General features: G+C 47.5%; 1 protein-coding gene across 2 annotated transcripts in view; it reads right to left on the bottom strand.

Moving 5' to 3' along the window:
- The window catches only part of TBCD (tubulin folding cofactor D), a 183,903-nt gene that overhangs the window by 111,055 nt on the left and 60,281 nt on the right, over nt 1-12,567 (bottom strand). The gene's annotated exons all lie outside the window — the stretch shown is intronic.

Here is a 12,567-nt window from a genome sequence, read left to right as displayed (position 1 = left end):
AGGGTCCTCAGGCTTCAGAGTGCTTTACGAGTGTGCGCTTCCGGAGCCTCAGCCGCTAAGGCTCTGGTTTTGAAAGGGTTATCTCCATCCCCAGGTACCCTCTCACAACAGCCCTTCCTCTCACTTTTCAAGAAAGGCAGCCTCTCACCCAATACACGGGAAACCATGCAGTGGGTACGACGACAGGAACGGCTCCAGTGACTGGGAAACGCTGCCCAGTGCAGGCGGCTGTCAACGCATCACTTCCCAGGACTGAGGCCACCCCACTGAAGCAGCTCAGGTGCGATGATGGGAATTACCCAGTGACTGACCGGGAAATGCTTCCCCAATGCAGGCAGCTGTCAACGCATCACTTCCCAGGATGGAGGCCACCCCACTGAAGCTGCTTGGTGATGGAGCACAGAGGTCAGGCGTGAGCTTGAAAAAGGTTGAAACACCAGCATTGCTAAAGCAAAATTTCTGCCATTCTTAGCTACTTACATGAATAAGACTTCTTAGCACTTAAAACTAAAAGTAAAAATAGGGGCTGGGTGTGGTGGCTCACACCCATAATCCCAGCACATTGAGAGGCCAAAGCGGATGGATTGCCTGAGGTCAGGAGTTCCCAGCAACTCTGGAGGCTGAGGTGGGAGGACGGCCTGAGCCTGGGAGGCAGAGGTTGTAGTGAGCCATGATCACACCACTGCACTCCAGCCTGGGTGACAGAGTGAGACCCTTTCTCAAAAAAAAAGGAAAAACAGTACTATTTCAGAACCTTGCCTTATTCTGCTTAAAAGCATGGCTCACGGCCAGGCACAGTGGCTCACACCTGTAATCCCAGCACTGTGGGAGGCTGAGGTGAGAGGACTGCTTGAGACCAGGAGTTCAAGGAGTTCAAGACCTGTCTGGGCAACATAGGGAGGTCCCATCCCTACAAAAAACACAACAATTAGCTGAGCAATGTGGTGTTTGCCTGTAGTCCCAGCAACTTGAGAGGCTGAGGCAGGAGGATCGTTTGAGCCCAGGAGGTCAAGGCTGCAGTGAGCCAAGATCGTACCACTTCACTCCAGCCTGGGTGACAGAGCAAGAACCATCTCAAAAAATAAAAATAAAAAACAAAAACAAAAAAAGCTTGACTCATCAAAAGACAACTCAAACTAAACAGCTATCTTGTCAAGAGCTAAATTTCAACAAAATGCTATTTTATGTTGGTTTGTACTAATAATTTGTTAAAACCCAATCTAGAAAAACTTCTAAATAACTAGCATCTTACGGCCATACAAAATGTAAAAGTTGAAGTTTACATTCATGTTATTTTCTTTGTTGCAGATATATGATATATCAAAGATTCTTAGGCACTGAAATACATTACATTAGGGTAAAACGCTCTGGGAAAAAAGTAAATGGAAATACGGGCTTAAGAAGAAAAAGGAAGAATAAAATTTCTGTGAGAGAAAAACTTGCCTATGAAATTGTTTTTTAGACAGGGTCTCACTGTGTGGCCCAGGCTGGAGTGCAGTGGTGCGATCACAGCTCACTGCAGCCTCGACCTCCCTAGGCTCAAGTGATCCTCCCACCTCAGCCTCCCAAAGTGCTAGCAGTACAGATGTGAGACACGGCGCTCAGCCCTGTGAAATTTTTAATGAAGAACGGTAGATTATTCTACCTAGATTTCCCGGATTTATTTAGATGAGTGATGCAATCGTTTTATTTTAAAATGACAATACTCAGGATGGCAAACAGTTACTTGCAACTGGTTAGAGTTCTATAAAACCTGTAAGAGGGATGGAGTTTGTCACAATTCCAAGGGGTATCTGAGGCCACTGCTTCAAGATGTCCCTAAAGCAGCAGCAAGGGCACCAGCAGGCCCCCAGCCCTGTCGGGCACCCACCTCAGACAACCACTACACTAGCCCAAAAGGCACATGGTCAGATGCAGAACCATAAACACAGGCACAGTGCTGACTCGCACACCTGGGCACTTCTGTTTATATACACCAGTATGTCTTGGCAAAGAACAAAAATATTACACCTCCAGCTTTCCAGAAACTAAACAGACATGCAGGGAGCAGTGACAAGACATCACAGGCCGCGGTCCACACTCAGGACCCAAAGCCTCACGCCCTGCAGACAAGGAGCTCTCACGTCACACCCTCAAGAACACAGCCCTCCGTGTCAAAGGCCCAAAGATTCTGAGAACACCATTTTATTGCTCACCTAAAGCACCAGGAATCATCTTAATGACAAATAGGGAGAAGCAGGGGCAGCTGAGTGCCCTCCTGCAACTGGGCAGTGTGAGGGATCCCCGCCTGGGCACAACGGTTGCGGCACAGGCTACATGTGCCTGACGCATGGTGAGCCGCACTGTGAAAACTCTGCGCTCCAACACAATTCCTCCAAAGGTCATCTGCAACAGCTCACCCACTGCAACCAGGACAAGCCCTTTGTGTCTCTCTTTAAAAGCAAAAGCAACTCCCAGAGCTTTATAGAAAAAAAAACAAAAAACTTATTTTTTAACTACACTACATTTCTGCATTTATGCATCACTCGACTTAAGAGCTAAACACTCGTAATCTTTACATACAAAAAGTGATAAGCTCTCAAAAAGTTGAACACAGAATTACCACATGACCCAGTAATTCCACTTTTGGGTATATACCCAAAGGAACTAAAAAAGGGGGCCTCAAACAGGTACTTGTACCCATCCATGTCCATAGCAGCATTATTCACAATACCCAAAAGGTGGGAAAAACCCAAGTCTCCACTGACAAATGAATGGATGGAGAAAATATGGCCAGGTGCGGTGGTGCACACCTGCAATCACAGCTACTCAGGAGGCTGAGGTGGGAGGGTTACTCGAGCCCAGGAGTTGGAAGCTGTAGTGCACCATGATTGGGCCTGTGAATAGCCACTGCACTTCAGTCTGGACAATACAGTGAGATCCCATCTTTAAAAAATAAATATATGGGCCAGGCGCAGTGGCTCACGCCTGTAATCCCAGCACTTTGGGAGGCCGAGACAGGCAGATCACAAGGTCAGGAGATCAAGACCATCCTGGCTAACACGGTGAAACCCCATCTCTACTAAAAATACAAAAAAAATTAGCCGGGTATGGTGGTGACGCCTGTAGTCCCAGCTACTCAGGAGGCTGAGGCAGGAGAATGGCGTGTACCCAGGAGGCGGAGCTTGCAGTGAGCCGAGATCGCGCCACTGCACTCCAGCCTGGGAGACTGAGCAAGACTCTGTCTCAAAAAAAATAAAAATAAAAGTAAAAATAAAATAAATAAATATATTGTATGTCCATACAATGGATCATTATTCAGATTATTCAGATTATCCTTGAAAACATGATGCTAAATAAAATAAGCCATACGTGAAAGGCCAAATACTGTAGAATTCCACTTGTGCAAGGTCTCTAACACAGGCAAAGTCCTTTTTCAAGCAGAAAGTAGACTAGAATGACAAAGGGTTGAAGGGAAGGAGAATCAAGGGCGAGCTACTTCTTAATCTGGGGTGATGAGAAGTTTTGGAACCAGACGATGGTGATGGTTGTACAAAAGTGAGAGTGTAATTAATGCCACTGGATTAATATGCTTAACAATTAAAAGAGTAAATTTGTTACATATATTTTACCACAATTTTCTAAGTAACAATAGAATATTCTAAAAACCATGGAATTATATATTTTAAATGGGTGAATTATATGGTAGGTGAATTACATATCAATAAAGCTGAAAAAAAATGAAGGATTCTTGAATTCACACGTAAGACAAGATGCCGACAACGCCCTTTCTAAACGGTCTTAACAGGGGCCACTGCCGTCTGCCCCACCAGTGTTAACGCTCAGCCAAAATGCCACGTTCTACAGGGAGGGAGGGAGAGCAGGGCGGAGCGCAACACAAAACACGCACATTCACGCAAGGAAAAAACACATTAACACAAAAAAATGAACAATCGGTCCATGTACAAAGTCAAAGATGTCTCATGCTTTTCCTTTTCCTGAAAACCTGAAAGCTTAAAAGCCTACCAAGATTAAACAAGCCACAAAAACAGGCGGGGAACTGGACACTGGGGCTGTGTCAGGGCCAGCTCGGAGCTGACCTCTGCCAAGCCCCCCAGTCACCTGGGAACTGAGGTACACAGGCCTGCGGGGGCGCAGCAGGGTCAGGCCAGGCCACAGCCAGGGCTGCACAGACAGCAGGGCCCCCCACAGGAGCCTGAGCCAGCCTCGGCACTGAGCCCCCACAGCTCCACCGGGGAGGGAGCGCCCTGTCCCTAGACCTCCGCTGGGGCTGCTCTCCTGGAACTCACCGTCCACCTCTGTATTCCAGAGCCTGTGAGGAAACTCGGGTCCTCCACTCCTGCCCCTCTCAGAATCGGACTCCTCTCCTAGAAAACATCCCTCTGAAGGAGCCCCTGCTGGTTTGCTTCCTTCCACCTCGGCTGCTTCTCCCCTTTTCTCCACCTCCCCAGGCCAGTGAGCCCAGGAACCTGGTTTGAGCTTTTCCACCCACTCCCCTTCCTCGTATCACCCCCTCCTGCGTGAACTCACCCAGCCCATAACTTTGTAGACCATTTCTATGCGGAAGGCTCCAACATGTCACTCACTGACCTTCTTACTATCTCACTCTCTTTCACTGAATAGAACAGCAAATTCGTTGAGTTCAGAATCCTAAATGCAGCATAAGTATTTCCTTTTCTCCTTCTTCATAGCTCTGGTCTCAAACCAAACCACGGGAAGCACTGTGGCGGCTCCCAAACGGCCTCGCTGTTCCTTTCCACTGCGCTCCCGTGTATTCCCCAGTATCTGATTTTATGTCGAATAATTTCCAAACCCCTCACTGTCTTCCGAAGCTCCTCTGGATCTAGCCCCAGGAGTTTTTCTGTGCCCACTCTTCCGTTCTTTCGGCCGCCCCAGCTCGTGCGAGCCTTCGTTCCTCTTTCTGAGATGCTGCAGTCAGGAGTCCACCCTGCTTGGCTCCTTCACGGCAGAAGCTCTCAGCGTAAATGTCGCCCCAGGAGGTCTTCTCCAAGTCCTATTCAAGTCACTGGTTGGCCCCATCACTGAGGATCTCACCGCCCTTGTCTATTTTCTTAACCATTTTATCCGTTCTCTGAAATCGCCCCCTGGTTTCCTTGTTTAACGTCTGAATCTCCCTCCAAACTCTGTCCCCTTCACTGTCACAGAAATGCTGTGTCCTCATGTCCTCACCTCCGCTGCCAAGAGCACTGGGCGCCAATCGTATGTGTCGTAGGAAGGACGTGCAGAGTTTTTGTCATCCAGAGAGAAAAACACGACGGTTTCTTTAGGAAAAGCCGGAAAACATTGTCCACAGGTGGCAATTAATCTACTGAATGGTGCTTTTAACAAGACCCCAGATGCAGCAACATCGTCACAAGATGCTGCTTGTACGTCTTTGATGAACGCTGAGAGCGTGTGCGCTAATGTGACTTTATATAGTTTTCAAAATTTATAAAAATTTATTTAAAAATTTTTTCAAAACATGTTTTGTTTTGATAGGAGTTAGGCAGCCTGTGTTTCTGACATGCACGGCTTACTACCCGGTGCAGGTTCACAGGGACCTTGAGCCTCCCAGCAGTAAAACAAACATGCTCTCCGTCCTTCAGAAAGTTACAGAAGGTTAGAATGGGCTTCTCTATGGCTGTGGGACACCAGACAATGACACTTTATAGGACATGGGGCGACAGACTGCACCTTCTGGGGGAAGGGGTAGGCCTCCTTGAGAGAGGGCAGTGAAGGACCCCAGCCTGAGGATTGCATAGGGAGCTTCCTAAATTTGAGGGAAGGCATGAGAAAAGCTTTGTAGATGCTAATTTAACAGAGACCTGCTTTAGCCACACAGTGTGAATAAACAGACCTACGTCACCAACACAGCCCTCAAATCTGTTATTTGGGAAACACATATGCAAAGATTTCTTCCTATTTAGGCTTTAAAGCAAAGGCTAAGTGCTGGGAAGCAAGTGGAGCCACTGTGCTGAGTCTTAGACAAAGACTTTAAATCAACGGCTTGAAATACGCTCACAGATCTCAAGAGAACTGTAGACCAAGAACTAAAGGAGACCAAGAGAACAGCATTTAAACTAACATGGAATGTTGATAAAGAGAGAAATTATAAAAAGAGGCTGGGCACAGCAGTTCACTCCTATAATCCCAGCACTTTGGGAGGCCAAGGCAGGAAGATCACTTGAGTCCAAGAATTTGAAAGCAGCCTGGACAATAAAGTGAGATCCTGTTTCTACAGTTTTTTTTTTGTTGTTGTTGTTGTTGTTTTTTGCAGTGCAGCAGGCCTGTAGTCTCAGCTGCTCAGGAGGCTGAGGTGGGAGAACTGCTTGGGCCAGGGAGGTGGAGGCTGCAGTAAGATGTGATTCTACCACTACACTCCAGCCTGGGTGACAGAGCAAGACCCCGTCTCAAAAAGAAATTATTAAAAGAGAAACTAAAGAGAAATTCTGGAACTGAGGGCTCAAGAGCTGAAATGAGTGTGGATCCTAAGAGACTCCTAGGGCACCATCGAGCGTGCCAACATGTGTGTTAATGTAACAAGAGTCCCATAGGGAGAGGGAAGGGGCAGCAAAAATACCCCAAGAAACAATGACTGAAAACTTCCCAAGTTTGATGAAAGACATGAATCTACACATCCAATAAGCTCAGAAAAACGCCAAATGCTAGTTATTATTACCCAAATCAATATGCACAATTCTCAATCAGTAAGGATAGCAAGGAAAACAGGATTCATACAAAATGTCCAAAGAGATCAGAACACTTGACATTTTTCAAAAAGCAAAATACTGATGAAAACCACAAAATGCATGATTAGGAGCACATGTATAAACTTTATCAAAATAGTACAGTTGACTGGGCATGGTGGCTCACGCCTGTAATCCCAGCACTTTGGGAGGCCAAGGCAGGCAGATCCCTTGAGGTCAGAAGTTCGAGACCAGCCTGGCCAACATGGTGAAATCCGGTCTCTACTAAAAATTAAAGAATTAGCCAGGCATGGTGTTGGGCGCCTATAATCCCAGCTACTCAGAAGACTAAGGCGTGAGAATCGCTTGAACCTGGGAGACAGAGCTTGCAGTGAGCCGAGATGGCACCACTGCTCTCTAGCCTGGGTGACAGAACAAGGCTCTGTCTCAAAAAAAAAAAAAAAAAAAAAAGTAAAGTTAAACCAAACACATCCCCTCACCTGTGCTTCTTGTATCCAACAAGGGAAACCGTAAAGGCTCACAAACATTACATGAGCTTACTCATGGTGAGGAGTACCCACTTCCTCCTGCTACAACAACAGAGGGGTTCAAAGAGGAGCCACAAAGGACCTACGCCAGGACCACTCAAGAGTCTTGGAATTTGAATCACCTAAAATAAAGACCAAGTAGCCCTTTAGCAACAGTCCTCAGATGTGATAATGTGAAGAGAAAAAACATGGCCCACTGTCCACAGGCCAAGGCAGGAGTATCGCTTGAGTGCGCAGTGTAATCACGGCTCACTGCAGCCTCAACCTCCTGGGCTCAAACAGTTCTCCCACCTCAACCTCCTGACTAGCTGGGACTGCACCCAACTACTTTTTTAAAACAATTTGTGTAGAAACAGGATCTCACTTTGTTGCCCAGGCTGCTTTTGAATTTCTTTAAAAAATTAGCTGGGCATGGTGGTGTGCACAGAGTCAGAGACCTAGAAATAGGCTTACAGGACAACAGCTGGAGACTGTGTGTGTGTGTGTGTTTTGCAGGAAGTCAGGGACCCCGAACAGAGGGACCAGCTGAAGCCGTGGCAGAAGAATAAATTGTGAAGATTTCATGGACATTTATTAGTTCTTCAAATTAATACTTTTATAATTTCTGACGCTTGTCTTTACTGCAATCTCTGAACATAAATTGTGAAGCTTTCATGGACACTTATCACTTCCCCAGTCAATATCCTTGTGATTTTCTATGCCTGTCTTTACTTTAATCTCTTGATCCTGTCATCTTCGTAAGCTGAGGAGGATGTATGTCGCCTCAGGACCCTGGGATGATTGCGTTAACTGCACAAATTGTTTGTAGAGCATGTGTGTTTAAACAATATGAAATCTAGGCACCTCAATGTTCAGGGAACAAGGGAGATGGTCTTGGACTCTGACTGCCGGTGAGCCGGACGGAACAGAGCCGTATTTCTCTTCTTTCAAAAGCAAATAGAAATATCGCTGAATTCTTTTTCTCAGCAAGGAACATCCCTGAGAAAGAGAATGTGCCCCTGAGGGTAGGTCTATGAACAGCCCCCTTGGAGGCAGCTGTCTTTTACGGTCGAAGCCGAAGGGATGAAATAAGCCCCAGTTTCCTGTAGCGCTCCCAGGCTTATTAGGATGAGGAAATCCCCACCTCATAAATTTTGGTCAGACCAGTTGTCTGCTCTCAAACCCTGTCTCCTGATAAGATGTTATCAATGACAATGCGTGCCCAAAACTTCATTAGCAATCTTAATTTCCCCAAGTCCTGTGGTCCTGTGATCTTGCCCTGCCTCCACTTGCTTTGTGATATTTTATTACCTTGCAAAGCATGTGATCTCTGTGACCCACACCCTATTCCTGCACTCCCTCCCCTTCTGCAAATCGCTAATAAGAACTTGCTGGTTTTACGGCTCAGGGAGCATCAAGGATCCTGCCAATATGTGATGTCTCCCCCGGACACCCAGCTTTAAAATTTCTCTTTTGTACTCTTTCCCTTTATTTCTCAGACCAGCTGAGACACTTAGGGAAATAGAAAAGAACCCACGTTAAATATTGGGGGTGGGGTTTCCCCTGACTCTGTGTGTGTGTGTGTGTGTGTGTGTGTGTGTGTACGTACTGTATGTGTGGAGAAGAATCAGCAGGATTCCCTAAAAAGTAACCCAAAGAAAATGCGGTGCTTCTTTCCTGAGTCCGACGGGCAGAGTCCCCCTATTCAGAGGACTAAGGGCAAAAAGACCCAGGGTGCCTTCAAGGCAAACATGGCGTCACTGCCTGCCCACCTGACTTCCCTAGTTTTACTTCTTCCTCCTTTAGCATGCACCAGTGAAGCTCCACATTTCCTCTAAGACAAACAAAAGCTTCAATCTCAAACATGCTCATCTGTATTGTCTTTCTAGAACATTTATTTGCCAAGTATTTGTTTTCGCTTTTTTTTTCTGAGACAGGATCTTGCTCTGTTGCCCAGGCTGGAGTGCAGTGGTGCGACCTCAGTTCACTGCAACCTCCGCCTCCCAGGTTCAAGCGATTCTTCTGCCTCAGCCTTCCATGTAGCAGGGACTACAGGCATGTGACACTACATCCTTGTATTTTTAGTAGAGACGGGTTTTGCCATGTTGGCCAGGCTGGTCTCGAACTCCTGGCCTCAGGGGATCCTCCCGCCTCGGCCTCCCAAAGTGCCAGGATTACAGGAGTGAGCCGCCGTGCCCAGCCTGTTTTCACGTTTGAAAGTAAACTGACAGAGAACCACAGTAACTTTCCAAGGAGACAAGGAGGTGCAGGGACAGCTCAGTCATGTGACATGGAGGAGGCCGAAGGACTGAGCATGAGCTGTGGCTCCAGAAAGACTTCCTGGCTGCCACAGCTGCAGTGTTTGTTTGTTTGTTTGTTTGTTTCGAGATAGGGTCTCACTATGTTTTCCAGGCTGGTCTCAAATTCCTAGGCTCAAGTGATCCTCCTGCCTTGGCCTTCCCAAGAGGCTAGGACTACAGGCACCGCCACCGCACCGGGTTCCCAACTATAGCTTTATACAAACAGCATGGCTCTCGGAGGAATGGTGTGAGGTCTAAAACAAAAACATAAAAAGTACGCTGCAAACACTCAACAAATGTTAGCCCTGTCACCTCCTGAGTTGGCCCCAAGATGGGATCTCTTCACCTCGCCCTGCCCAGACAGCACAGCTTCTCCACATCCCGCCAGGTACAGAACGGGGCTGCAAAGAGGGCTCCGCTCACACAGAGGGCACCGCCAGGCAGGAGGGGCCAGCCAACCACGCGAAGGTCTTGGGCCAGTGTATCCCACGTCACGTATCCGTTTCTGAACAAGAGCTTTACCTTTTTGCTGATGACGCCAACACCCGTCTCCTCTCTCCTGCTGCCCGGGGTCGGTGGGTGTCACCGGAAGACACACCAGAGCACACACACGAGCCCGTCGGGTCTCGTCTCCTTTGAGTGAACCTGGAGCTGGCTCCCCGTAGGCAGGAACATCATTCCATCCCGGCCACGCATTCACACACACACCCTCACACATCTGGTGTCACAAATAAACATGACGCGTCACCTGCTTCGGTGGAACAAAACGTTAAATAAAACCACAAGAGTACAACTTCATGGTTCTGGGGCAGGCAATGTCGTCTTAGCTTTGACACCAGAAACACAAGAAAGAAAAGACTGATGAGCTGGACTTAATTAAAACTTAAAATCTGGGTCAAATACCACCATCAAAGACACTGAAAACACACCAGGTACAGCCTATAATCCCAGCACTTTGGGAGGCTGAGGCAGGAGGATCACTCGAGGCCAGAAGTTCAAGTCCAGCCCGGGCTACATAGTGAGACCCCCATCTCTACAAAACATTGTTTTAATTAGCCAGGCATGAAGGCCAGGTGCAGTGGCTCACGCCTGTAATCCTAGCACTTTGGGAAGCTGAGGCAGGGGGATCACTTGAGCTCAGGAGTTCAAGACCAGCCTGGACAACATGGGAAAACCCCACCTCTACAAAAAATACAAAAATTAGCCGGGCATGGTGGCTCGCACCTGTAGCCCCAGCTACTCGCGGGGCTGAGGTAGGCGCATCACTTGAGCCTGAGAGGTGGAGGCTGCAGTGAGCCGAGATCACGCCACTGCACTCTGGCCTGGGCGATGGGAATGAGATCCTGTCTCAAAAAAAGAAAAAAAATTAGCCAGGCGTAGTGGTGACCCTGTAGTCCCAACTACTTGGGAAGCTAAAGTGGGAACATGGCTTGAGCCCAGGAGATCACGGTGGCAGCGAGCTGTGGTGGGGCCGCTGCACTCTAGCCTGGGCAATGGAGTGAGACCGTGTCAATCAATCAGTAGGAAGTGAAAAGGCAGCCGCGGAACGCAATAAAACATTTGCAAACCATACATCCAATATGAGACTCATACCCAGAATACATAAAAAACTCTTACAACAATTTAAAAAATAATTTTTTAAATGAGTAAAGAACTTGAACAGACATTTCTCCAAAGAAGACATACAAATGGACAAACACAGAAAATGATCAGTGTTATCAGTCGTTAGGGAAAAGCAAATGAAAAGCACAACAAGGTAGCACCCCACACTCACTAGGATGGCTTTTTTTTTTTTTTTTTAAAGAAGCAGGGGGCAAGTGCGGTGGCTCATGCCTGGGTTCCCAACACTCAGGGAGGCCAAGGCGGGTGGACAGCTTGAGCTGAGGAGTTCAAGACCAGCCTGGGCAATGTGGTGAAGTCCTGTATCTAACACAACTAAAAGCAATCTGGCATGGTGGTGCGCACCGGTGGTCCCAGCTACTCAGGAGGCTGACGTGGGAGGATCGCCTGGTCCTGGGAGGCGGAGATCACAGTGAGCAGAGACTGCATCACCGCACTCCAGCCTGGGCAACAAAGTGAAACCCGGTCCAAAAAAAAAAAAGATAAAAACAAGTGTTGGCGAGGATCAGAGAAACAGAACCCTCATACACTGGAGGCAGGAGTGTGAAATGGGGCAAGCATTTTGGAAAAAGTGTGGCAGTTTCTCAGAAAGTTAAACATGGAGTCACCATATGACCCAGCATTTCTACTTCTAGGTCTATATTCAACATCCACTCAAAAACATGTACACAATGTTCATGGCAGCATTACTCTAACAGTGAAAGGCAGAAACAGCCCAGAGGTCCATCAGCTGATGAACCGGATGGATAAAACGTAGTGTGTGGTGCATTTACACAGCAGGACCAGGCTCTGCCACAGGAAGGAAGGAGGCACTCCACAGGCTACCACACAGAGGAACTCAGTGGAAGAATTCACACACCAAAGATCACACGTTGTAGGTTCCACTTTTATGAAATGTCTATAAAAGACAAATTCCCAGAGACACTGGAGATGTGGCTGCCGGGGCGAGGGTGCTGGGGAGAGTGCAGTGAGTTCTTAAACACAGGGTTTCCTTTGGAGGCAATGAAAATGTTCAGGAATTAAATTATGGCGATAGTTGCACAATTCTGTAAATACACAAAACCACTTCACTGTGCACTTCAGTGAGTGCATTTTATGGTAAGTAAATTAAACTCAATAAAGAGGTCTAAAAATTAAAGAAGTCTGAAAAAAAAATAAGCAGAAACATTAAAAAAAAGAACTGCCGGCTCTACAAGCTCTCCCCACACATCACAACGCCAAGTGCAAAGCAGTCGCTTCAGACGCCACCACAGCTCCACACCGGGAAGACGCGGGGTCACTACATCTCAGGCGTCTTTATTTTGGACAGAATAAAGTGTCTGTGGTGAGGCCCTCTCAGGATGGGCCCCCACTCTATTCTGTACAGACATCCTTTCCTTCCTGCCCGCAGAGGACACTGCCAGCCACACCCAGGGACTGTCCTCACCAAACACA

Source organism: Chlorocebus sabaeus, chromosome 16 (genome assembly GCF_047675955.1).
Source record: "Chlorocebus sabaeus isolate Y175 chromosome 16, mChlSab1.0.hap1, whole genome shotgun sequence".
Lineage (NCBI taxonomy): Eukaryota > Metazoa > Chordata > Mammalia > Primates > Cercopithecidae > Chlorocebus > Chlorocebus sabaeus.
The sequence above is the reverse complement of the archived record's forward strand: the minus strand, read 5'-3'. Positions and strand labels throughout refer to the sequence as shown.